Source organism: Schistocerca serialis, chromosome 3 (genome assembly GCF_023864345.2).
Source record: "Schistocerca serialis cubense isolate TAMUIC-IGC-003099 chromosome 3, iqSchSeri2.2, whole genome shotgun sequence".
Taxonomy (NCBI): domain Eukaryota; kingdom Metazoa; phylum Arthropoda; class Insecta; order Orthoptera; family Acrididae; genus Schistocerca; species Schistocerca serialis.
In genome coordinates, this window is record NC_064640.1 from 232,861,398 (window position 1) to 232,886,818 (window position 25,421).

The 25,421-nt window shown below is 38.4% G+C and overlaps 4 protein-coding genes across 4 annotated transcripts in view; 1 reads left to right on the forward strand and 3 right to left on the reverse strand.

The window, feature by feature from the left end:
- The window catches only part of LOC126469971 (uncharacterized), a 382,949-nt gene that overhangs the window by 349,635 nt on the left and 7,893 nt on the right, over positions 1-25,421 (reverse strand). The window lies entirely within an intron of this gene.
- Positions 1-25,421, reverse strand: part of LOC126469972 (serine-rich adhesin for platelets-like) — a 217,044-nt gene that overhangs the window by 184,166 nt on the left and 7,457 nt on the right. The window lies entirely within an intron of this gene.
- LOC126469976 (uncharacterized) overlaps positions 1-25,421 on the forward strand; it is a 170,930-nt gene that overhangs the window by 102,331 nt on the left and 43,178 nt on the right. The gene's annotated exons all lie outside the window — the stretch shown is intronic.
- LOC126469974 (serine-rich adhesin for platelets-like) overlaps positions 1-25,421 on the reverse strand; it is a 47,219-nt gene that overhangs the window by 14,342 nt on the left and 7,456 nt on the right. Inside the window, exon 2 of the mRNA XM_050097416.1 lies at positions 22,094-22,223. The gene's annotated coding sequence lies outside the window, so the exon portion shown is untranslated. The remainder of the gene's footprint in view (positions 1-22,093; positions 22,224-25,421) is intronic.

The window sequence follows — 25,421 nt, forward strand, 5'->3', positions numbered from 1 at the left end:
TTTTTACAGCAGCATATTTTACCCCTTTCTGTGCCAAAGATAAGTTGAATAAAGGATAGTTAACATCTTTCTTTTTTCTGGTATTATGATCATGAATGTCACTGTTTTCAAACTGGTCCATGTTGCTGAGAACAAATTTCATTAGTGAGTAAATGTACTGTGAAGCTGTTATAAGAATTCACAATCTTTTTAAAAGATGCCTACAAGATGTGCAACTATGAACCCCACACATTATTCTAACCACTTTCTTTTGAGCAGTGAATAATTTTGTCTAAATGTTGAGTTACACCAAAATATTATTCGGTATGACATCAGAGATGAAAGTATGCAAAGTGTGTTAGCTTACGAATTTCTATATCCTCAGAAATTGGCAATTATTCTGATTACAAAAGTTGCTGAACCTTGCTTTAGAGGAACCAAAATATAAATTTTCCAATTAAGTTTCTCATCTATACATACTCCCAAAAACTTAGAATGCTCTACCCTGTCTACTGACTTCTGTTGATGTGTTGTATTTAGTTCAGCTTCCTGTTTCAGATAGGAAGGGAGGTCATTCACATATATCAAGAACAGAAGGAGACCCATGATTGAACCCTGTGGAACACCTAATGTAATTTCACCCCAGTTAGATGAACTGGCAAACTTATTTAAATCACTTGACCCATATAAGGAAACTTTTTGCTTCCTGTTCTGTAGATATGACTTGAACCACTCATATGCTACTCCATTTATACCATAGAATTGTAATTTCTGTAACATAATATCATGGTTCACACAGTCAAATGCTCTGGACAAGTCACAGAAAATTCCTGTTGTTGACAATTCACTATTTAAAGACTTTATTATGTGGACAGTGAAATTGTACATTGCTGTCTCAGTGGAACAGCATTTTTGAAATCCAAACTGTGATTTACGAAGTATCCCATTACTGTTGAGACGGCTAACCACTCTTGACTACATTACTTTATCAAAGATTTTTGAAAATGGTGTAAGCAAGGATACTGGCCGATAATTATTGACATCTGTGGTGTCTCCCTTTTTGTAGAGAGGCCTGACAATGGCGTATTTTAACCTGTCTGGTAAAATACCTTGAGTTAGTGATGCATTACATATGTGATATCAGCTTTAATTGTTTTACATTGTTTTCGTATCTTATTAGAGATGTCATCTACTATAACAGAACATTTATTTTTCAAAGATTTAATAATTTTACTTATTTCACAAGGGGACGTTAGGTGAAAATCTGCCAAAATTTTTTCAGAACAGACCCTTCCATGTATTACCTGGCGTTTTCTTTTGAACTGTTCTCACCCACCAATTTTTTCTCCTACACTTAAGAAATGGTTGTTAAATACATTAGCTACTTGTGTACTGTTGGTTAGGATGGTCTCATTCTCTTTAATAGTACATCTACATCTACATTTGTACTCCGCAAGCCACACAACAGTGTGTGGTGGAGGGCACTTTACATGCCATTGTCATTGCCTCCCTTTCCTGTTCCAGTCGCATATGGTTCGTGGGAAGAACGACTGCTGGAAGCCTGCACTGGAATCTATCTAATTTTACATTCGTGATCTCCTCAGGAGGTATAAGTAGGGGGAAGCAATATATTCGATACCTCATCCAGAAATGCACCCTCTCGAAACCTGGACAGCAAGCTACACCGCGATGCAGAGCGCCTCTCTTGTCTGCACTTGAGTTTGCTAAACATCTCCGTAACACTATCACACTTACCATATAACCCTGTGACGAAACACGCCACTCTTCTTTGGATCTTCTCTATCTCCTCTGTCAACCCAACCTGGTACGGATCCCACACTGATGAGCAATACTCAAGTATAGGTCGAACGAGTGTTTTGTAAGCCACCTCCTTTGTTCATGGACTACATTTTCTAAGGACTCTCCCAATGAATCTAAACCTGGCACCCGCCTTACAAACAATTAATTTTATATGATCATTCCACTTCAAATTGTTCCGTACGCATACTCCTAGATATTTTACAGAAGTAACTGCTACCATTGTTTGTTCTGCTATCATATAATCATACAATAAATGACCCTTCTTTCTACGTATTCACAATTCATTACATTTGTCTATGTTAAGGTTCAGTTGCCACTCCCTGCACCATGTGCCTATCCACTGCAGATCTTCCTGCATTTCGCTGCAATTTTCTAATACTGCAACTTCTCTGCACACTGCAGCATCACCCGTGAAAAGCCGCATGGAACTTCCGACACTATCTATTCGGTCATTTATATATATATATATTGTGAAAAGCAATGGCCCCACAACACACCCCTGTGGCACGCCAGAGGTTACTTTAACGTCTGTAGATGTCTCTCCATTGAGAACAACATGCTGTGTTCTGTTTGCTAAAAACTCTTCAATCCAGCCACACAGCTGGTCTGATATTCCGTAGGCTCTTACTTTGTTTATCAGGCAATAGCGTGGAACTGTATTTAACACCTTCCGGAAGTGAAGTAATACATCCCACCCCAGTGATTACTTTTCCTGTCTCTCTTCTAACAACATTCCATATTAATTTGATTTTATTGCTGGAGTTGTTAATTTCTTCTCTAACATACATATTTCTTGATTTCCTTACAACTTTTCTCAGTATGTTACAATAATTTTATAGTGTAAAACTACTTCTGGATCTTTACTAGTTCTTGCTGTCTCATACAGTTTTCTTTTTCTTTCTGAAGACACTTTAATGCCTGTAGTAATCCAAGGTTTCTTTGAAAAGCGTGTGGTGTTACATTTAGTAATTTTCTTTGGGGAAAAAATGTTCAAAAAGGAATATAAATTGATCAAGAAATATGTTGCGTTCATCATTAACATTTGGCTCATTATATACATCTCCCCAATTAACATTTCTTAAGCTCTCTCTGAAGTGCTCTATAGATACCGGGTTGAGCGACCTCACACTTAATGGTTTCCGAACTGTAAACCTTGTTAGGTTTTGTAAATTAATCAGTTGTGAATCATGGTCTGACAATCCATTTACCACAGGAAAAGCATGTGTTTGTTTTACATCCTCTTTCTGTACAAATACATTATCTATTAGTGTGCTACTGTCTTGGGCTATATGTGTAGGGGAACTGATCGCTGATTCTAAGTTATAGTTATATATACACCTCTAGTTCACGTTTCCTATCAGAATTACTTCAGGGTGTATACGCGGACAAGAAAAAAAATTACACTTTCTCCCAGGTGAAAATACACTTTTTCCCTGTCAAGTGACAGTATACTTTTCCTCAGAACTGTAAAAATTATCAATATTTTGAATGGTTATAGAAAAAAAAAACACGTTTTGGAAAGATCTTTGATGTGCAGCAACATGTACGCTGCATATTACGAAAGTGTAAATTTAAATTCCACCAAACGCCGCATGTTACTTTCCGAAGCATTGAAATCAAGATTGCAATGCGCTTTTGTAGCCAGTCCTAGCTCGTCACGGGATCTCACCAGCCGATGACAGCGGATCTTCTAGCATAGGATACGTGATATAGTCAGCCAATATCAAAATCAGTGTTAAGTAGCGCGTACACACAAATAGGAAAAGTTAATGGTTTAAATTAACATACACAGCGTTACTACAAGAAAAGAAAAGCTTTCACATACAATATTGGTCTCTGAGGTTAGTAAGCTGCAAGAGCAGCTAAGCTTTCACATATAATGTTGATTTTTTTTGCGCGTGTTACACTTTAAGGTACAACACACAAATGCGTCAGTAAAATTTTTAATAAAGACATAAATGTATGATCTTCTGAGCTCGAAATTTTTCTAAATGTATGTCGTCAAAGACTTGATTTTTAAATGAGAGTCAAACACTCCGCGATTTAAAAAATTCATCGTACATTCTCGCACATAATTCATCTTGCATAAAAGGACATTTACTTTGAAAGTAACGCTTTTCAAACAACCATTCGAAATATTATCACGTGACCTGTTAGAAATAGGTTCGTTTCAGTAGTTGCCAGAGAGTGCCAGAAACAGGCGTCACCGCGCTTGCGCATCTACGATTATGCACGAAGCCCGTATGCTCGTAAGTGTAAAACATTAAAAGATCTTACACTGTGTCATAAAAGAAACAAAACATCATCAGGATACTCCAAGAACATCGGAATTTCGTGAACCATACTACAATGCGTAATTCGGCTTAAAGTGCACATTCGTATGTCCAGATTTGGGCGTAAATTATCTTGAGTACCGGTACTGTATTATCTCATGTTTGGTTCTTTATTATGGCATAATGCCATACGTGCTAGAAGATGAAAACATGCACTTTTGAAATGCAGCGAACAGTTGAAACTAGCCCATAGTATGGATTTAAGCATTTCGTTTCAAATAAATTGCCTGCCCCAGCGGAAAAGATTAATAAAAGCCAAATTTCTTTAGCAAACCGACAAAAATAACTTCATTGTTCTGCAAGGCGATTAATGCCTGACTGTCAGAAAGGTGGAGATAAAACCTGAAACTAATAACACATTTTAGCCTTCCGTAATTACGAGAACATATTTTAATTCATTTGATAGCTCACGGCCATAGATATCCGTTTTGTTTTCGTTTAATGTGAGAGCAATAAATGAAGAGGAAACAGCAAAATCACTAAACGTAAACACGGGTCACGTGGAGACTCCCCACTAGAACTCAGACCGCTCTGTGAATCAGCCCCGGATCTCCGATATTTCCGAACCGGGGCAATATTAGATAGTAGCGCCCAGCCACACGTCTGTAGCGAAGAAGCGGGGACTGGTTCTTCTCATACGTGACTAAACTGCACACGCACAAGGGCCGGTCCACAACTGCTCAAACAAATCCAAAGTAAACACTTGTGATGTCACGCTCATCGGAGGCAATTTGTTGTTAGGAAGAATTGCATAGTCTTCCCAAAGCCTTTGACACACTTTGCAGTTGGCAAACGCTTGTATGAGCACTGTGTTTTATATGGCGTATTTCTTTTGCGACTTAAGCTTTATTTTCGGTTTTTTTTTCTCACGTTCATGTTTTGTTGCTGCAATATAATACTGCAGAAGCGGGATACAGTAATATCCTTTGTTAGAGTATTGGTTCTTACCCGTCAAAATCACAAAAATTTAACTGAAAACAAAAGCCAAAACAATGAAAAATTCCCGGGTTTATCCTTATTCTCTCCCGGATGAAAAAATTCCCGGGTTTTTCCCGGATCTCCCAGTAGTCCCGGGTCGTATACACCCTGTTACTTAGAAAGTTTACACTGAAATCACCAGAGATTAATAATTTCTTTTTGTCTGACAGACAGCATAATAGGGAGTCACACTTTTTTTATGAGCAGCTCCCAGTCTCCTAATGGGGACCTATACACTGTTGCTAATATCAGTACAACGGCTGAAAGCAAGGGGAAACTACAGCCGTAATTTTTCCCGAGGGCATGCAGCTTTACTGTATGATTACATGATGATGGCGTCCTCTTGGGTAAAATATTCCGGAGGTAAAATAGTCCCCCATTCGGATCTCCGGGCGGGGACTACTCAAGAGGATGTCGTTATCAGGAGAAAGAAAACTGGCGTTCTACGGATCGGAGCGTGGAATGTCAGATCCCTTAATCGGGCAGGTAGGTTAGAAAATTTGAAAAGGGAAATGGATAGGTTGAAGTTAGATATAGTGGGAATTAGTGAAGTTCGGTGGCAGGAGGAACAAGACTTCTGGTCAGGTGACTACAGGGTTATAAACACAAAATCAAATAGGGGTAATGCAGGAGTAGGTTTAATAATGAATAGGAAAATAGGAATGCGGGTAAGCTGCTACAAACAGCATAGTGAATGCATTATTGTGGCCAAGATAGATACGAAGCCCACACCTACTACAGTAGTACAAGTTTATATGCCAACTAGCTCTGCAGATGACGAAGAAATTGAAGAAATGTATGATGAAATAAAAGAAATTATTCAGATTGTGAAGGGAGACGAAAATTTAATAGTCATGGGTGACTGGAATTCGAGTGTAGGAAAAGGGAGAGAAGGAAACATAGTAGGTGAATATGGATTGGGGGACAGAAATGAAAGAGGAAGCCGCCTGGTAGAATTTTGCACAGAGCACAACATAATCATAGCTAACACTTGGTTTAAGAATCATGAAAGAAGGTTGTATACATGGAATAACCCTGGAGATACTAAAAGGTATCAGATAGATTATATAATGGTAAGACAGAGATTTAGGAACCAGGTTTTAAATTGTAAGACATTTCCAGGGGCAGATGTGGACTCTGACCACAATCTATTGGTTATGACCTGTAGATTAAAACTGAAGAAACTGCAAAAAGGTGGGAATTTAAGGAAATGGGACCTGGATAAACAAAAAGAACCAGAGGTTGTACAGAGATTCAGGGAGAGCATAAGGGAGCAATTGACAGGAATGGGGGAAATAAATACAGTAGAAGAAGAATGGGTAGCTTTGAGGGATGAAGTAGTGAAGGCAGCAGAGGATCAAGTAGGTAAAAAGACGAGGGCTAGTAGAAATCCTTGGGTAACAGAAGAAATATTGAATTTAATTGATGAAAGGAGAAAATATAAAAATGCAGTAAGTGAAACAGGCAAAAAGGAATACAAACGTCTCAAAAATGAGATCGACAGGAAGTGCAAAATGGCTAAGCAGGGATGGCTAGAGGACAAATGTAAGGATGTAGAGGCCTATCTCAGTAGGGGTAAGATAGATACCGCCTACAGGAAAATTAAAGAGACCTTTGGAGATAAGAGAACGACTTGTATGAATATCAAGAGCTCAGATGGAAACCCAGTTCTAAGCAAAGAAGGGAAAGCAGAAAGGTGGAAGGAGTATATAGAAGGTCTATACAAGGGCGATGTACTTGAGGACAATATTATGGAAATGGAAGAGGATGTAGATGAAGATGAAATGGGAGATATGATACTGCGTGAAGAGTTTGACAGAGCACTGAAAGACCTGAGTCGAAACAACGCCCCCGGAGTAGACAATATTCCATTGGAACTACTGACGGCCGTGGGAGAGCCAGTCCTGACAAAACTCTACCATCTGGTGAGCAAGATGTATGAAACAGGCGAAATACCCTCAGACTTCAAGAAGAATATAATAATTCCAATCCCAAAGAAAGCAGGTGTTGACAGATGTGAAAATTACCGAACTATCAGCTTAATAAGTCACAGCTGCAAAATACTAACACGAATTCTTTACAGACGAATGGAAAAACTAGTAGAAGCCAACCTCGGGGAAGATCAGTTTGGATTCCGTAGAAACACTGGAACACGTGAGGCAATACTGACCTTACGACTTATCTTAGAAGAAAGATTAAGGAAAGGCAAACCTACGTTTCTAGCATTTGTAGATTTAGAGAAAGCTTTTGACAATGTTGACTGGAATACTCTCTTTCAAATTCTAAAGGTGGCAGGGGTAAAATACAGGGAGCGAAAGGCTATTTATAATTTGTACAGAAACCAGATGGCAGTTATAAGAGTCGAGGGACATGAAAGGGAAGCAGTGGTTGGGAAGGGAGTAAGACAGGGTTGTAGCCTCTCCCCGATGTTATTCAATCTGTATATTGAGCAAGCAGTAAAGGAAACAAAAGAAAAATTCGGAGTAGGTATTAAAATTCATGGAGAAGAAATAAAAACTTTGAGGTTCGCCGATGACATTGTAATTCTGTCAGAGACAGCAAAGGACTTGGAAGAGCAGTTGAACGGAATGGACAGTGTCTTGAAAGGAGGATATAAGATGAACATCAACAAAAGCAAAACAAGGATAATGGAATGTAGTCTAATTAAGTCGGGTGATGCTGAGGGAATTAGATTAGGAAATGAGGCACTTAAAGTAGTAAAGGAGTTCTGCTATTTGGGGAGCAAAATAACTGATGATGGTCGAAGTAGAGAGGATATAAAATGTAGGCTGGCAATGGCAAGGAAAGCGTTTCTGAAGAAGAGAAATTTGTTAACATCCAGTATTGATTTAAGTGTCAGGAAGTCATTTCTGAAAGTATTCGTATGGAGTGTAGCCATGTATGGAAGTGAAACATGGACGATAAATAGTTTGGACAAGAAGAGAATAGAAGCTTTCGAAATGTGGTGCTACAGAAGAATGCTGAAGATTAGATGGGTAGATCACATAACTAATGAGGAAGTATTGAATAGGATTGGGGAGAAGAGAAGTTTGTGGCACAACTTGACCAGAAGAAGGGATCGGTTGGTAGGACATGTTCTGAGGCATCAAGGGATCACCAATTTAGTATTGGAGGGCAGCGTGGAGGGTAAAAATCGTAGAGGGAGACCAAGAGATGAATACACTAAGCAGATTCAGAAGGATGTAGGTTGCAGTAGGTACTGGGAGATGAAAAAGCTTGCACAGGATAGAGTAGCATGGAGAGCTGCATCAAACCAGTCTCAGGACTGAAGACCACAACAACAACAACAATATCAGTACTACATTATCTAGCAGAAGTTCACATGCACAAACCTCAAAGTGCCGATCAACACAAAATTTGCTTACTTATACAGTTTTGCATTTATACCCTTGTTTTATGAAAATGGCAACTCCTCCTTTATCCATCCTAGATCTATAAGTGTAAGATGCCAAATTATACCCACTTATATTGACACTATCCATGCCCACAGTTACATGGTGTTCAGACAGACAAGAGTATATCAATATCACTCTTATTTTTGAGGTCATCTAAACACACTAATAGCTCATCTACTTTATGTTTTAAATGGTTCAAATGGCTCTGAGCACTATGGGACTTAACTTCTGAGTTCATCAGTCCCCTAGATCTTAGAACTACTTAAACCTAACTAATCTAAGGACATCACACACATCCATGCCCAAGGCAGGATTCGAACCAGCGGTCGAGTGGTTCCAGACTGTAGTGCCTAGAACCGCTCGGCCACTCTGGCCGGCTTTATGTTTTATTGCCCTGATATTTTGATGAAATAAGTTGATACTGCCCTTAGCTTTACCCCTATTTACTGTACATGAAGTTTCTTTTATTCTATTTATCTTGATTGTCATCTGTCTGGACTTTGGCTTTAACCTAAAAAACCTGTCTGCCTGGACCCATTAACCACAGGTATCACTCCTTGTGTGACTGTGGACCCCCTTACAGTTTCTGGTAATACAGAAGCTAACATATTTTCCCCATCCTATTCAGGTGCAGGCCATGTGTAGTGTATCCCCATTGCCGGAGTACTGGTTATTCATCATTTTTTAATGTTTCTGTCAATACAAATTGATAAGTACTGCGCTACACTAATTTGGGACCACTCTATTGAACATGCATGTAAAATTTCACTTTAAACATAATTTTGTTTGTAACAGGGAAACAAACCAATGCTTTCATTGATGCAGGGAGTTGTATGAAAGATGTGATGAGCAGTATTTGCTTTGGCTGACTCCAGCTACACACTGCAAAAACAAAATTGCAAATGTCTGCTGAAACACAGCAGAAAATTTACATGACGACTCTTAGGAGGGACACCATGGATGAGTTGTCTGGGTGTAACAGTAACTTCATTTATAGGCATCTGCACGGGTATCTAATGTGCATATAGCGCAGTAGGAGCTTCAAATTTAACATCACTTCAGAAACCTGCATGTCCCTGGCTAGGTATCCTACTGTGGAAAGGAGCCTAATCTACATTTCATTCCTAGCACACCTCTACATTGTTGAAATGTGAAAGCTAGGTCAGATAGACCACCAAGCTCAACATGGATCAAAACCGGGTCAAATCTTGTACAGTGGTTCCTGGGATTAGTCTGATCATATAGACAGAAAGTGTGGCTCAAAATGGTCATATAGGAAAAATTGTAAAACTATTGTCAGATAATTGTTGCTTCTTTGATCACTAACTCTAAAAGGATGAACCAGATACATTAAAATAATCTACTCAGTAATTTGGACAGGAATCTACACAACATGCAAGACCTTAAACCCTTTTCCACACTCATCTCATTGTATTTAAGTGGACAAATCATTATCAAGACAAACTGCTGCCCTTTTTTCAGAATATAAAGTGCAATCAAGGAAAATGTGGCATAGCACCACTGGTACACAACAAGCAATGCACCCTGGTGGGTCCTCCTGGAGTTGCCTTTGTGTCAGAGTACAGCGCCCTATTCTCAGTCATGTTAAGGCCACTAATTTCTACCTGTGTGACTGCAACGATGTTCATCATGGCAAAATTGTTGGCTTTATCAGGCTTAATTTGTACTTTTTACTGCCAACCACTCAGTCTCCTTTTGACACCTAACTCTTCTACTCAATGGGTAACAGCAGCCAAGGGGACAGCATGGGATAGTACATTGATTACTTGCCATCACCCCTTGCTGCCATGTAAGCTTGCTCATTTCCATGGATTCCTGCACGGCCTGACACCCAGACGAATAATACTTCATTCCCTTGCTACTGTACTAAGTGAAAGGTGTCTTGTATGTGTTAACTCCTTTGTTTACTGGGTACATTTGCTGAATGATCTATATATCACCCAAGGCATCACAGCAAATGAGTAAATTATTCCAACAAATGCACATCATCTGCTCCTTTAGGATTGTACAGATTCCTTTGTCAAAGACAGTAATTTCATCTGGAAGTCAACTCATAAAGACACTGCCAGGGTAAACTACTGAGCAGCTGACAGTACATTCCTGTTTAGACCTATGAATGTAAACAAATCATATAAAAATTAGTAAATGGCTTGTTTAAAATAAAATCTGATGTATAAGATTTCTTGTACTATACTTTCTCTGACCCAGGGTCCCAGACTTAACCTGCACTGGTAAGAGCAAAAACAGACAACATGCAATAGGTCAGTCTGACTGGAATTTGAACATATGCATCCTGACCATGTGTCCAGTCCTCCTGCAAAGGATCACTGCACTTTGTAACTGGTGAAAAGCCACACTGATGGGATATCTAAAGAGAAGTAGGCTGCTGTCTTTATACACTTCCAGATATTAAAGTCTCTTCACAGTACCCATTAACCATCATAAATATGCTATGGACAATTCAGCAGATGGAAGAAGACATTCAACAGTAACTTTAAAACATACAACATACCAAATTCTGCTGGATACACAGCACAGTTTACTAGTGCCATCAACGACCTTTTGATACCACGGAACTGTTGCTGAAGTAAATGAATCTCTGATTTTAGCAGGAAAATTATATCATGCCATCAGCCAAAGTTATCTACATGAATAGCTACAATCTACTGATCTGATTTGATCCACAATGCTACAGCTGCAAGCCACACAGATGTGAATTATGATTGTTTGTATATAAATGCTGCCATTGCATATTCTTGCCGGTACAAATTAAAATTCTTTATTAATCCAGTAAATGTTTACAGATTGTGGGATGTCATTTGAGCAAGAGCATGCACACTAGCGTGCACATGCCCGCCCCCCCCCCCCCCCCCCCCCACCACACACACACACGTTAAGTAACATCAGAAATCAGAATACATTGTATTATTTATTTATTTATTGTTCCGTGGGACCAAATTAAGGAGAAGTCTTAAGTTTAAATGAAGAAAATCAACAATGTAGCACTGGAATTTGCTTAATTTTTTAGCTCTTCCAGGAGCTCCTTGACAGAATAGAAGGAGTGAGCCATGAGGAAACTCTTCAGTTTAGACTTAAAAGAGTTTGGGCTACTGCTAAGATTTTTGAGTTCTTGTGGTACCTTATTGAAAATGGATGCAGCAGAATACTGCACTCCTTTCTGCACAAGAGTCAAGGAAGTGCATTCTACATGCAGATTTGATTTCTGCCTAGTATTAACTGAGTGAAAGTTGCTAACTCTTGGAAATAGGCTAATATTGCTAACAACAAACGACATTAAAGAAAATATATACTGTGAGGGCAATGTCAGAATTCCCAGATTTTTGAATAGGGGTCGACAAGAGGTTCTCGAACTTACACCACATATAGCTCGAACAGCCTGTTTCTGAGCCAAAAATACCCTTTTTGAATCAGAAGAATTACCCCAAAAAATAATACCATGCGACATAAGCGTATGAAAATATGCGAAGTAGACTACTTTTCGTGTTGAAGTGTCACTTATTTCAGATACTGTTCTAATGGCAAATAAAGCAGCATTAAGCTTCTGAACAAGATCCTGGACATGGGCTTTCCACAACAGCTTACTATCTATCCGAACGCCTAGGAACTTGAACTGTTCCGTCTCGCTTATAATATGCCTATTCTGTCTGATCAAAATATTGGTTCTTGTTGAATTGTGAGTTAGAAACTGTAAAAACTGAGTCTTACTGTGATTTAGAATCAAATTATTTTCCACAAGCCACGAACTTATTTCATGAACTACATTATTTGTTACTGTTTCAATATTACACACAAGATCCTTCACAATCAAGCTGGTGTCATCAGCAAACAGAAATATTTTTGAATCACCTGTAATACTAGAAGGCATATCATTTATATAAATAAGAAACAGCAGTGGCCCCAGCACCGACCCTCGGGGAACGCCCCACTTAACAGTGCCCCATTGGGACTGAACATCACTACCACTCTCAATATTGCAGAGAATTACCTTCTGCTTTCTGTTCTTAAAGTAAGAGACGAACCAATTGTAAGCTACTCCCCTTACTCCATAATGGTCCAACTTCTGCAGTAATATTTTGTGGTCAACACAGTCAAAAGCCTTCGTTAAATCAAAGAAAACACCTAGCGTTTGCAACCTTTTATTTAATCCATCTAAAACCTTACAGAGAAAAGAGAATATAGCATTTTCAGTTGTTAAACCATTTCTAAAACCAAGCTGAACATTTGACAGCAAATTATGTGAATTTAAATGCTCCCGTAACCTTGAATATACAACCTTCTCGATAACTTTAGCAAACACCGATGGAATAGAAATAGGTCTAAAATTGTCAACATTATCAATGTTTCCCTTTTTATAAAGTGGCTTCACTACCGAGTACTTTAATCAGTCAGGAAACCGACCACTCCTAAAGGAAAAGTTACAGATATGCCTGAGAACTGGGCTAACATACATAGAACAATAATTCAGTATTCTGCTAGGCACCCCGTCATATCAGTGAGAGTTCTTGGTCTCTAGTGATTTAATTATTAACTCAATCTCCCTCTTGTCAGTATCATGGAGGAGCATTTCAGGTAACAGTCTCTGAACACTTTTTTCTAAGAGCGCTATATGATTCCCTGTTGGGACTAGGTTTCTATTTAGTTCACCTGCTATATTCAGAAAGTGATTATTAAATACTGTACATATATGCGACTTATCAGTAATACGGACATTCCCACTACGCACTGATTCTATATCCTCGACCTGTCTCTGCAGACCAGCAACTTCCTTTATGACTGACCATATGGTTTTAATTTTATCCTGAGACTTAGCTATTCTATCTGCATACCACTTACTTTTTGCCTTCGTAATAACATTTTTAAGCACCTTACAATACTGTTTGTAATGGGCTGCTGCATTTAGATTTTGACTGTTTCTAACGTTTTGATATAACTGCCACTTTGTTCTACAAGATGTTCTTATCCATCTAGTCAGCCACCCAGGCTGCCTGTTTGTGCCAGTATCCTGTTTTAAACATTCTAGCGGAAAGCAACTTTCAAAGAGCATGAGAAAAGTCTTGAGAAAAGCATTATATTTATAGTCTACTGTATCAGCGCTATAAACATCTTGCCACTCTTGTTCCTTTATAAGGTTTACAAAGGTCTCTACAGCAACTGGATCAGCTTTCCTGAACAGCTGATGACTATATTTAACACGTGTTGCAGCACAAAAATCTTTTAAAGTTAAAATTTGTGCATCATGATCTGAAAGGCCATTCACCTTTTCGCTAACAGAATGGCCTTCTAGTAATGAGGAATGAACAAAAATGTTGTCTATGGTTGTTCTACTGTTCCCTTGCCCTCTCGTTGGAAAGAATACGGTTTGCATAAGATTATACGAATTAAAGAGGTCTACCAGCATCCTCTTCCTTGCACAATCACTTATACAATTAATATTGAAGTCACCACATATAACTAACTTTTTGTATTTCCTATAAAGTGAACCAAGAACCTCCTCTAGCTTTAGCAAAAATATTGTGAAATCGGAGTCTGGGGATCTATAAATAACAACAGTTAGAAGTTTAGCTCTGTTAAATTTAACCACACCTGCACAACATTCAAACATCTTTTCAGTGCAGTACTTTGAAACGTCAATTGACTCAAATGGGATGCCGTTTTTCACATACATGGCTACTCCCCCACACAGCAAAGAGCTCCTCGAAAAGCTGCCAGCCAACCTGTATCCTGGTAAAGGAAGCCTCTGAATTATCTCCTTATTTAAGAAGTGTTCAGATATACCAATAATTTCAGAGTCAACATCTATAAGCAGTTCACTAACTTTATCTCTAATACCTTGTATATTTTGATGAAATATACTAATTCCCTCATTACTCGGATACCTAAGCTTTGTCAAAAGTGATTCCCTTGTTAGAGAGACTTCCCTTAAGCAGGAATACCTATCAGCTGACTTCAATCCAAAAAAGGTGCAGCTCTAACACCCACTACTGCAGGAATTTTCCCATGAGTGATCCCACCAACCCCACCTATGCTGTCACCTATAAGCTTTGCCAACCTCCCCCTCCCATAATTAATTCTATTACATCTTGCTTTAGCAGCATTAGCTGTTTTTGCATGTTCTTGCTTCAGGGCTGCTGCACTTAACATGGTCTGAAAATTCTGTCACTGACTAAAAGCCACGATCTAATAAAAATGGTCTTAGAGATTTATAAAAAGTGAAAATGGGTTAATAACTTATTTTTTGTGGCAGACCATTGTCCACTTCTACAAACATTATAGAAAAAGGCAGATTTCTACTTAGCAAAAAGCAGACACATTAAGTTGCATACAGGCACAATTAAAAAGACACTCACATACAAGCCTTTATCAGCAAAAGAGAAACACACACCACTCATACACACAAGCTAGCACATCTTACGCACAAAAGACTGCCGACTCCATCATCTCTGGCCGGAATGCTGGAGTTGGCAGTCATGCCCGCATAGGGTGTGCTTGCTTGTGCATATGAATGGTGTGTGTTTCTCTTTAGCTGATGAAGGCTGTGACCAAAATCTTTATGTAAGTGTCTTAATTGTAACTGTCTGTCACTTCACTTCATGTGTCTTTTTTAAACTAAGTAACAATGTCTTTTCCTAAATTGTTGATATTCCTATCTGGAGTTTCTGTAACACTATTTGTAGTAAAGGTTTTACAGGCTGATGTCCTTACTGACTCCACACAGAGGCTGCCTGGTATCACGCTCATTTATGTTAAAGTTTTTGTTTCTCTCTAACATATTTACATGTTTCTAGAACAAAACTGCAAGGGAGTGAGAACTGTGGAAGCTTGCTTTGAGAGCAAATAAATGCAGGCTGTACCATACATTCTTAGGTGTGACATTTGTTTTTATTGTGTGTGTGACATTGTAATTCGGTCAGCACCAGCAAAGGACTTGGAAGAGCAGTTGAACGGAATGGACAGTGTCTTGAAAGGAGGATATAAGATGAACATCAACAAAAGCAAAACAGGGATAATGGAATGTAGTCAAATTAAGTCGGGTGATGCTGAAGGAATTAAATCAGGAAATGAGACACTTAAAGTAGTAAAGGAGTTCTGCTATTTGGGGATCAAAATAACTGATGACGGTTGTCTTTGGGTTTTTGCTTGTAAGAAGAATCATTATACAACCCTTAATTTTAACTTTATAAAATTTATGAGCAGACTTTCTAGACTGTAGTTGTATGTGAGAATCCTAGCGCTACGATTATGATAAGAAGAGATAAATCCAACATCCTCTTTCTGGATTCCATTTGCCTCCCACATTGAATTTCCCAACTGGAAAATAACAGGACAGTAGCAGAAAATATTTTCGTTTATACCTCTTAGGTAGATGTGTTCACTCTTCCAGACATTAAAAATGGGTTACCAATTCATTATGTACAGGTTTTAACAATGGATGGCATAAAGGCAGATATAAGAGTACACAGATACACAAGAAATTAGATCAACCCTGCTATTTGAAACAGAATTACCCATTCAACTTCCTACAAACCACTAAAATTAGTCTCTGTAGGAACTCATTAGACCTGCTTCATTGTGTTATGAGAAAGTAAGTTATTAATTACGTTCCTGTGTCCTAGCACACTAATAAGATTTGTAGAAACAGGTAAATTCTCATGTAGCATTACATAATACTGTGCACGTATTACTACTTTGAGTCCACTTAACTGTATTATGGTTATTTCAGCTTATTTTAATGTGTGAAAAAGTATTTAAAGAAGTGCATTTACAGAGAATACAGATGTGTTTACTTGATCTGACCATCCTGATTTGGATCTTTGAAGGTTTATTCAAATTTCAAATTATTCCATGCAAATGCCACAATAGTTCTTAGTCATGGCCATGGGTGACACATTCCTCTTTAGACACGTGTCCATCTTCACACGAAATGGTGATGACCATGGCAACATGAGTATGCAATGATAAAATGTCCAACCTTTGCTAGGGTTGATTTACTAGTGTGTGCTGAAAATTAATGTCTCTGAATTTTTTATTCTGTTTGCAATTTTGGTTGAGGTATTACATGTCATGCACCTTACTCTGTCAACTTTCACACTTCACTGACACAAATTGCAACTATAGTGTGTAACATGGTGGCGTTTAACATAACTATGTCGGTGTGTGAGAAACAGCATTCTGTAGTTGAATTTCTAACCGCAGAAGAGTTTGTTCACACATGGTGCACCATCTCCTTCAGCATGACAATGCCAGACCACACAAGTGCACTGCGACATCTGCAACAATTGGATGCCTTGGATTCATTGTCATCCTCCGTACAGTCCCAACTTGGCCCCATCTGATTTTCATCTGTTTCCAAACCTTACCTTGGAGGACTTCACTTTGACAGGGATGAAGCAGTGCAAGCAGAGGTGAGACTGTGGTTCCAACAAAGTCAAACATTCTACAGTGAGAGTATCATCAAACTGGTCTCTCATTGGGTGAAATGTGTTTGTTGCCAGGATGACTACAGTGAAAACTAAAAATGTAGACATGATGAATAAAGATATAGAATGTTAATGAAGTTTGTTTTATTTAATAACCTTAAAGGGCTTTCACATAAAAAAAAAAAAAAAAACTGAGACATTACTTCTCAGCACACCTTCGTACCGCTAACAATAAATGTTTCAGAAGGTACCTTCCAACTGCACGTGTTTTTAACAGAAATTATATAAACACTTCATCTAAACACACAGATGGAAGATATATTTTGAAATGTAGTGCGTGGAATAAATCAACTCCCTACAGTGTTCTTTTCTTGCCCACTATTAATAGTTGCGAAAACAGTAAATTCTTTTGCTGCATTAATTTCTTTATTATTGCATTGAATTTTCATATTAAAAATTCACAGCTCAATATTTTATTATTGTGATTTTTTTCTGCTAATAAGTTCTAGAGGAGGCCTGACTTGTTCTAAGAACTTCTTTCATAGAATAAAAAATAAGCAAACATTATAAAAAGAGAGATTTTATAGAGCACATATTGTTGATGGTGAATTCAATGCACTGCTGTAGACATTTTCAAATTTTATGAGAGTGCTTTTCCAATAATGTACAGAAAAAAAATAAAAGCACATTACAGTCTTTATGTAGTGCCAAATTTTCTCAAGAACAAATGTTTCAATTTGGTTTCATTAACCCGTTGCAGCGAAGGATGAACCACCATTCGTTAAATATCGAGCAGAAAGGAACATCATATGATACAATTTTCCAATCTACAATGATGGACATGAGTTACTGTTGTTAGTGTCAGTGAAGTCACCAAAACTTGCACGAGCAAATTTTTTTTTTAACGGAGTTTCAGAGTTGGAAAACACAATTTTTCATGTGTGCAATGTCTAGCATGTGATTAAAAGTGTGAAAATTCAATGCAGTTGTTTAGGGGTGTGAAAATTCAATGCAGTTGTTTAGGTAAAGTAACTTAACTTAAATCTTGCTCAAAGACAAGATCCTCGTCATACACTTTGACTGACCAATGCCAGAAGCTAAGTTATTTAGGAAGTGAATCATGACAGAATTGTCAATTTGGAGGAATCTGTAACTGAAAAATGGATGTTATTTTGCTTACTTGTTTGTGCCCATGTATAATAAAAGAAATATAAACAGAAGTTAGTTGAAATGGTACTTTGAAAAATATTCAGAATGATTTACTTCTGTGTTTACCATGAACAAGTTAGAAAGATTTCCAGAACTTCACAGTTTGTCATATTTATACAATATGTTTTCCCTGAGTGTAATCCTAAAGGAAGATTTTCAACTTTTCTCACTCTTGTGAGTGCCATGCCTTAGAAAAATCCCTTTGAAACTTTACTGGCTAATCTGGATATTTTAGGCAAATTTATTTATCAGATTTACAATGGTGTAGCTGTCACAAGTGGTCATCATTCGGACAACCAGACACCTCTTAAATAGCACTATAGACATGCTCATTATTTTTGAAGTTATGACCATAATCATAACACAGACATAATATTTTTTTTTTACTGACATCAGTAAGATTTTTAGCTACTTCCCATTCCCCAGCTCTTCTAAGTGAACTATGATGTGTCCAACACAAAATGCAGCCTCAAATCAAGAATAATACTAACTGAACACAAAAATAGTCACTTACAGAATACACAGAGAAAATCCAGCTTTCATCTCAACAAACTATTATGATTACAATCATAAGAAGGTGCTATCTAATATTACAACCACCATCATTTTAACTTTGGTTGTCTGTATTTTATCATATCACATCACACACTGATATACTGTACAACTCATTAGACTATTGATTCATGACAGTATAAAAAGATCTAACATTTTAAAACAGCTGTACAAGGTATATGAGATACCATTATTGGCAAAATTTCCATATCATTGCCAAAACTTCCACATTCAGAAAGAGGCTGCATCCCATCAATAAATAGGCACAGAAACATGGAATTCTAAAAATGGCAGCTGTGAAAAAGAGTTATACAATTCTCACTCAGGTTCATGACTGCTTGTACTTCACAAGCCACCTAATCACTGCCCGGTATACAACTTTGAAAGGTTCCCATACATATTGCTACAGAGGTCTCACGAAATACATCCTTCCAGAATGAGATTTTCACTCTGCAGTGGAGTGTTCGCTGCTATGAAACTTCCTGGCAGATTAACACTGTGCACCGGAGGACTGAGACTCAAACTCGGGACCTTTGCCTTTTGCAGGCAGGTGCTCTACAGTCTGAGCTATCCAAGCACGACTCACGCTCCATCCTCACAGACTGATTTCTGCCAGTATCTCATCTCCTGCCTTGGAAACTTCACAGAACCTCTACTGCGAACCTTGCACAACTAGCACTCCTAGAGGAAAGGATATTGCGAGGTAAAAATCTCATTCTGGAAACATCGTCCAGGCAGTGGCTAGGCCGTGTCTCCGCAATATCCTGTCTCTCTGGGGTGCCAGTTCTACAAGGTTTGCAGGAGAGCTTCTGTGAAGATTGGAAGGTAGGAGACAAGATACTGGCAGAAATAAGGCTGCGATGATGGGGGGCTGAGTCGTGCTTGGGTAGCTCAGACAGTAGAGCACTTGCCTGCAAAAGACGAAGGTCCTGAGTTCAAGTTACAGTGCGGCACACAGTTTGAAATATATCCTCCTTGGAATGTGGTAAGATGAAAATAGAGCTTTAAATACTCCAAATGAGTAAAAAGTTTAGAACTCTCACAAGTGCTGTTGTAAAACTAAGATATCTAGTCAAAATAATTTTCAGGAGCCTTTTAGTAAATGAATGTCTTTCTATACCCTGAAGAAATTATATTTTTTTCTGAGGTCTCAGGTGTACAGTGTTCTCCATTGAGAGAAACCTCAAAGTGCACTGTAATCTACTATGAATGAGTCAGTAACAAACTCTTTACACTATTGGGGAGTGGGATAGATTGTTTCATAGAAGCTTATCCATAAAGAATTTTCTATGTTTTTAATTTCTGGCCATGTTTCATTAGCTATTTCTAACCCAGTAGTCTGTCTAACACTGAACCACCACTGCATTTGCTCCATTTGTTTTCCCAATACACATATCAATAATTCACTATTCAGTGCAACAGATAACTCCATTTTTCATCATTTGAAAATGATACTAGTATCGCACATTCAGGGCCATACTGAAACATAGAGCAAACAATGTATTGGAGGGAAATTGTTCACAGTTAATTATAAATGTGTGCTCATGTAATTTCAATAGGAGGTACAGCAAAGACCAGGCTTTAGTTGAGCAATGGGTCATGTAATTTCAATACGAGGTAGAGCAAAGACCAGGCTTCAGTTTATCATTGGGTCACCCAGTGACCTATACTGGCACACAGCTCAATTTCAATAGATTCTCATCAAGTCTGACTAACATGAAATCTGCAGCATGGCAGAAATATATAGAAGCTTCAGGTAACATATACTAAAAATAACTCACGCGAAACATACTTGGGAAACTCCAAGAAAGAATCTAGGAATATCATTCATCCCTGTAAACACCATTCCCCCAATGGCTGCCAAGATAACATTACACTACTAATAAATTGCATTTGCAGTAATTATTACCATATAGAGCCTGTGAGTGGAAAACAAACCTTAATCTATAGTGTTTTAATAAGTGTCCACAGCCATACAGCAATTTGCATGTGTTCTAATATGTGTTCTCAATTTTCTAGTGAAATATCTGCTTCATCCAATTTACTGTCTTGCAAACAAACACACAATATAGGGTGTAAGAAGCTTGCTTTTTTAAAAAAAAACCTCAGATAACAGTAATCCTGGAGAGGGTCTCAATCACGAAAACTAGCATAACAATATGTGGAGACATGAATGTCAACACAGAAGATCAGGGCAAAATTAGCAACAGCTTCCTAAACATTTTGAACACTTTCGGTGTGAGAAGAATGGTAAACACTGCAACGATGATTTTAAAAAGTTCAGTTTCAATTTTTGACCACATACTTATGGGCACTGACAGGGAAAACTGTAAGGTATTTATAAGAGAGCATGGCATTTCAAATTATTACTGTCAGATAATAGAGCTAAAAACATGCTCAAAGAAACTTCCTGGCATATTAAAACTGTGTGCCGGACCGAGACTCGAACTCTGGACCTTTGCCTTTCGCGGGAAAGTGCTCTACCAACTGAGCTACCCAAACACGACTCGCCCCGTCCTCACAGCTTCACTTCTGACAGTATCGACGTCTCCTACCTTCCAAACTTTACAGAAGCTCTCCTGCAGAAGTAAAGCTGTGAGTACCGGGCATGAGTCGTGTTTGGGTAGCTCAGTTGGTACAGCACTTTCCCGCAAAAGGCAAAGGTCTCGAGTTCGAGTCTCGGTCCGGCATGCAGTTTTAATCTGCCAGGAAGTTTCATATCAGTGCACACTCCGCTGCAGAGTGAAAATCTCATGCTCAATGAAACCTGTGAAACTGCAGGCCTACAAGAGGATCGTCTCAGATCATAAGGTAGATACTTTTTCTATATACTGGCAAATCTAACCTGAGATGAAATGTATACGGAAAGCAATGTAGATGCTAAGACCTCTAAATTTTGCACATTATTTAAATTAATTTTTGAGGTGACACTTACAAAAGTAGACATTCCTACTGCTGCAGATAGGAAAACAGATGGGTAACTGCAGGTTTTAGAAAGTTCTCACAGACACTCAATTTTCTTAGTTCCTTGCAAGAGCATTGCACTAACCCACATATCCTTAAACACTATCACGGGTATTTAAAAAATATATTATATTTAAAAAACAAAGAAAAAACCATTCAATGACAAGTTATTATGTAATTCAGTAAATAAAAGCAAAGTGGTGTGGAAGGTTATAAACCATGAAGTTGGAGAGGGCAGACACAGGGATAATAGTACACACATCAAAAATGAGGACAGAATAACAGGAAGTCCGCAGCAATTAGGAATGTTTGTAAATGATTATTTCTCTGGCATTGCAAAGACGGTGCAGAAAAATCTTTCTAAAACACATTTAGCACCCACAAAGGCTTCCACAGCATTCACAATCATGATGTTTCCCTCAACAGATTTTGAAGTTAGGAATACAGCACAACAATAGTCAGCAGGCATAGATGAGGTTCCCGTCTCTGTTCTGAAGGCGTGCATACAACACCTGTTAACAAACACAATAAATGAATCTTTTAGTTCAGGAGTTTTTTCCCAGAATAACTAAAGCAAGCATGGGTGGAGCCATTGCTAAAGAAAGGTAATGCGGAGAGAACTGGAAACTAATAGCCACTTTCACTATTCTCAAAAATAACTGAAACAATCACGAAAGATAGACTGATGAACTATATGAATAAACAAACCATCCTTAATGAAGCACAGTTTAGATTCAGAAGTAGAAGAAGTATAACAACACCCATTGCAGAATTCATGAAGATGGTACCCGATGTTCTCAAAAACAATGATTGTGTTACAGGCAATTTCTTAGACTTGTCCAAGGCTTTTGACACCTCTGACCATAAAATACTATTGAGCAAGCTAGGTATAAGCGGGACAGCGAATGACTGGTTTTAGTCTCACTTCAAAAAGAAGATGCAAAAGGTGAAGAATGTTCAACCATCTGCTGATGATAAATGTTTGGTAAAACAACATTCAGATAAGATACATAAATCACATTCCACATAAGCAAGACATGGAAAAAAAGTTCTCTTTGCTGATGACATCAACATCGTAGTCACTGATAAGACATGAGAACGCCTGTTAGAGAAAGTGGATGAAATGCTAAATGATGTTTACAATTGGGCAGTATGTAATAAATTATTGCACAACAAAACGAAAACAAACAGTATGCATTTGAGCATAAAGAGAGGAACCAACTCTTGTCACATTAAGGGTAATAAACACGTAGATTGTGTAGCAAACAACAAGGTTTTTAGGGATGGACATTGATTGTCAGCTATTATAGTATGTACAAGGATACTGGCAAAGATAATGTCATCAACATATTATGTTTTTGGGGTGTTAGCGTCAGGTCGTAACAGCCAATGTTGTGACATATTATGTCTACATATACTCAGTTCTTAGCTATGGGATTCTTTTGTGGGGATCGAAGTCACAAAACAAGGACACAAGTTTTTCCAATTGCAAAAAAGGCCATAATAATAGTAATAATAATAATAATAATAATAATAATTTTAACTGAAAGTAGCAGTCGGGCCCCACTGTAAAGAGTAAAGAGCTACTTAAAAAATTAGGCATCCTTACTGTACCAATTGAGTGTGTACATCAATCTGTGGCGCATATCGGACAAAATATTAATAAATACTGCACTAATAGTTCTATTCCTAATCATGGAACAAGAGCTAGTTTGGAGTTAAATTCAAACAGGAAAAACAACCAAAAACCCAAAGCAGTGAACCAGGGCATAAAATTGTGTAACAAATTGCCAAAGGTAGCGGAAAAGATTACTAAAACACATTTGTTTAAGAAGGCAGCTAAAATGTTCTTCACAAGTAATGCATATTGCACAATTCAAGATTACTTAGAGGACACAGAGTAGTGGATAGTAATGAATGGTGCCTTGTCACATTTCAATACAGGGTTAGGGTTTACCGCTTTCACAAGGATCATGTGTGAAGCTGTATAAAGCATAACAGTTACGTCTGCCAAATGAGGCAATACAGCTGTTAGGATGCTGACCTCATATTGATGATGATGGAGCTGCTCTGTCCAGCCATTCTGATTAGGGTTTTATGTGGTTTTCCTAGATCCCTATGGCAAATGCCATGATGGTTCCTTAAACTAGGCCACTGTCATTCACCTGTCCTATTCCCATATGCTACCTGCCTATCCTCTTAAAGCATGTTATACGTGCTGTGTGATGTATTTTGCTCTGCTGATTGGCACTGTATTACCTCGACAAACCCTGTATCATTGCGAGATGATCCTTGGATGAATGAACAGAAATAAAAAATAATTTGCAGAGTGACATCAACAATTTGCCAGGGAGAAATCACAAAGGGAATTCCATCACGTGAAATAATTGATTACCCACTGCTGTTAAAGTGAATGGCATGTTATTTAATTTGAAATAGGAAGCAAAACCAGTTTTCTGTGAATCATAAAAGTGTTCCAAATACGTAATTAAGACACTGGCCTCTCCCTCAACAAGCCAAAGCCAACAGCGGGTGTTAGAGAGAGAGAGAGAGAGAGAGAGAGAGAGAGAGAGAGAGAGAGAGAGAGAGAGAGAGAGAGATTTCCTTCTTGTACGGTTATTTATTTAGCTTAACCAGAGTGGAGTGATATGTTTAACAAGAACAGTTGTTCCCCATTAAGGCCAACATATTAATTATTAAAACGACTGCAAAAATCTCCAATCCACTCTACTTTTTAAGATGATGTGTGGTTGGTGATGGAAATGTATCTGGGTCTGAAGAGCAATTTATATATCATAAAACAAAGCACTGTGAACTGAACAATTTGGTAAATATCTCAAACTGAGTAACAGTGAAATGGAACTGTCTTTACCGTAGGAATTGTACCTGGTATGCGACAACTCCTACCCCCATGAACCACGGACCTTGCCGTTGGTGGGGAGGCTTGAGTGCCTCAGCGATACAGATGGCCGTATCGTAGGTGCAACCACAACGGAGGGGTATCTGTTGAGAGGCCAGACATATGTGTGGTTCCTGAAGAGGGGCAGCATCCTTTTCAGTAGTTGCGGGGGCAACAGTCTGGATGATTGACTGATGTGGCCCTGTAACACTAACCAAAATGGCCTTGCTGTTGTGGTACTGCGAACGGCTGAAAGCAAGGGGAAACTACAGCCGTCATTTTTCCCCGAGGGCATGCAGCTTTACTGTATGATTAAATGATGATGGCTTCCTCTTGGGTAAAATATTCCGGAGGTAAAATAGTCCCCCATTCGGATCTCTGGGCGGGGACTACTCAACAGGACGTCATTATCAGGAGAAAGAAAACTGGCGTTCTACGGATCGGAGCGTGGAATGTCAGTTCCCTTAACAGGCAGGTAGGTTAGAAAATTTAAAAAGGGAAATGGATAGGTTGAAGTTAGATATAGTGGGAATTAGTGAAGTTCGGTGGCCGGAGGAACAAGACTTTTGGTCAGGTGAATACAGGGTTATAAATACAAAATCAAATAGGGGTAATGCAGGAGTCGGTTTAATAATGAATAAAAAAATAGGAGTGCGGGTAAGCTACTACAAACAGCATAGTGAATGCATTATTGTGGCCAAGATAGACACGAAGCCCATGCCTACAACAGTAGTACAAGTTTATATGCCAACTAGCTCTGCAAATGATAATGAAATTGATGAACTGTATGACGAGATAAAAGAAATTATTC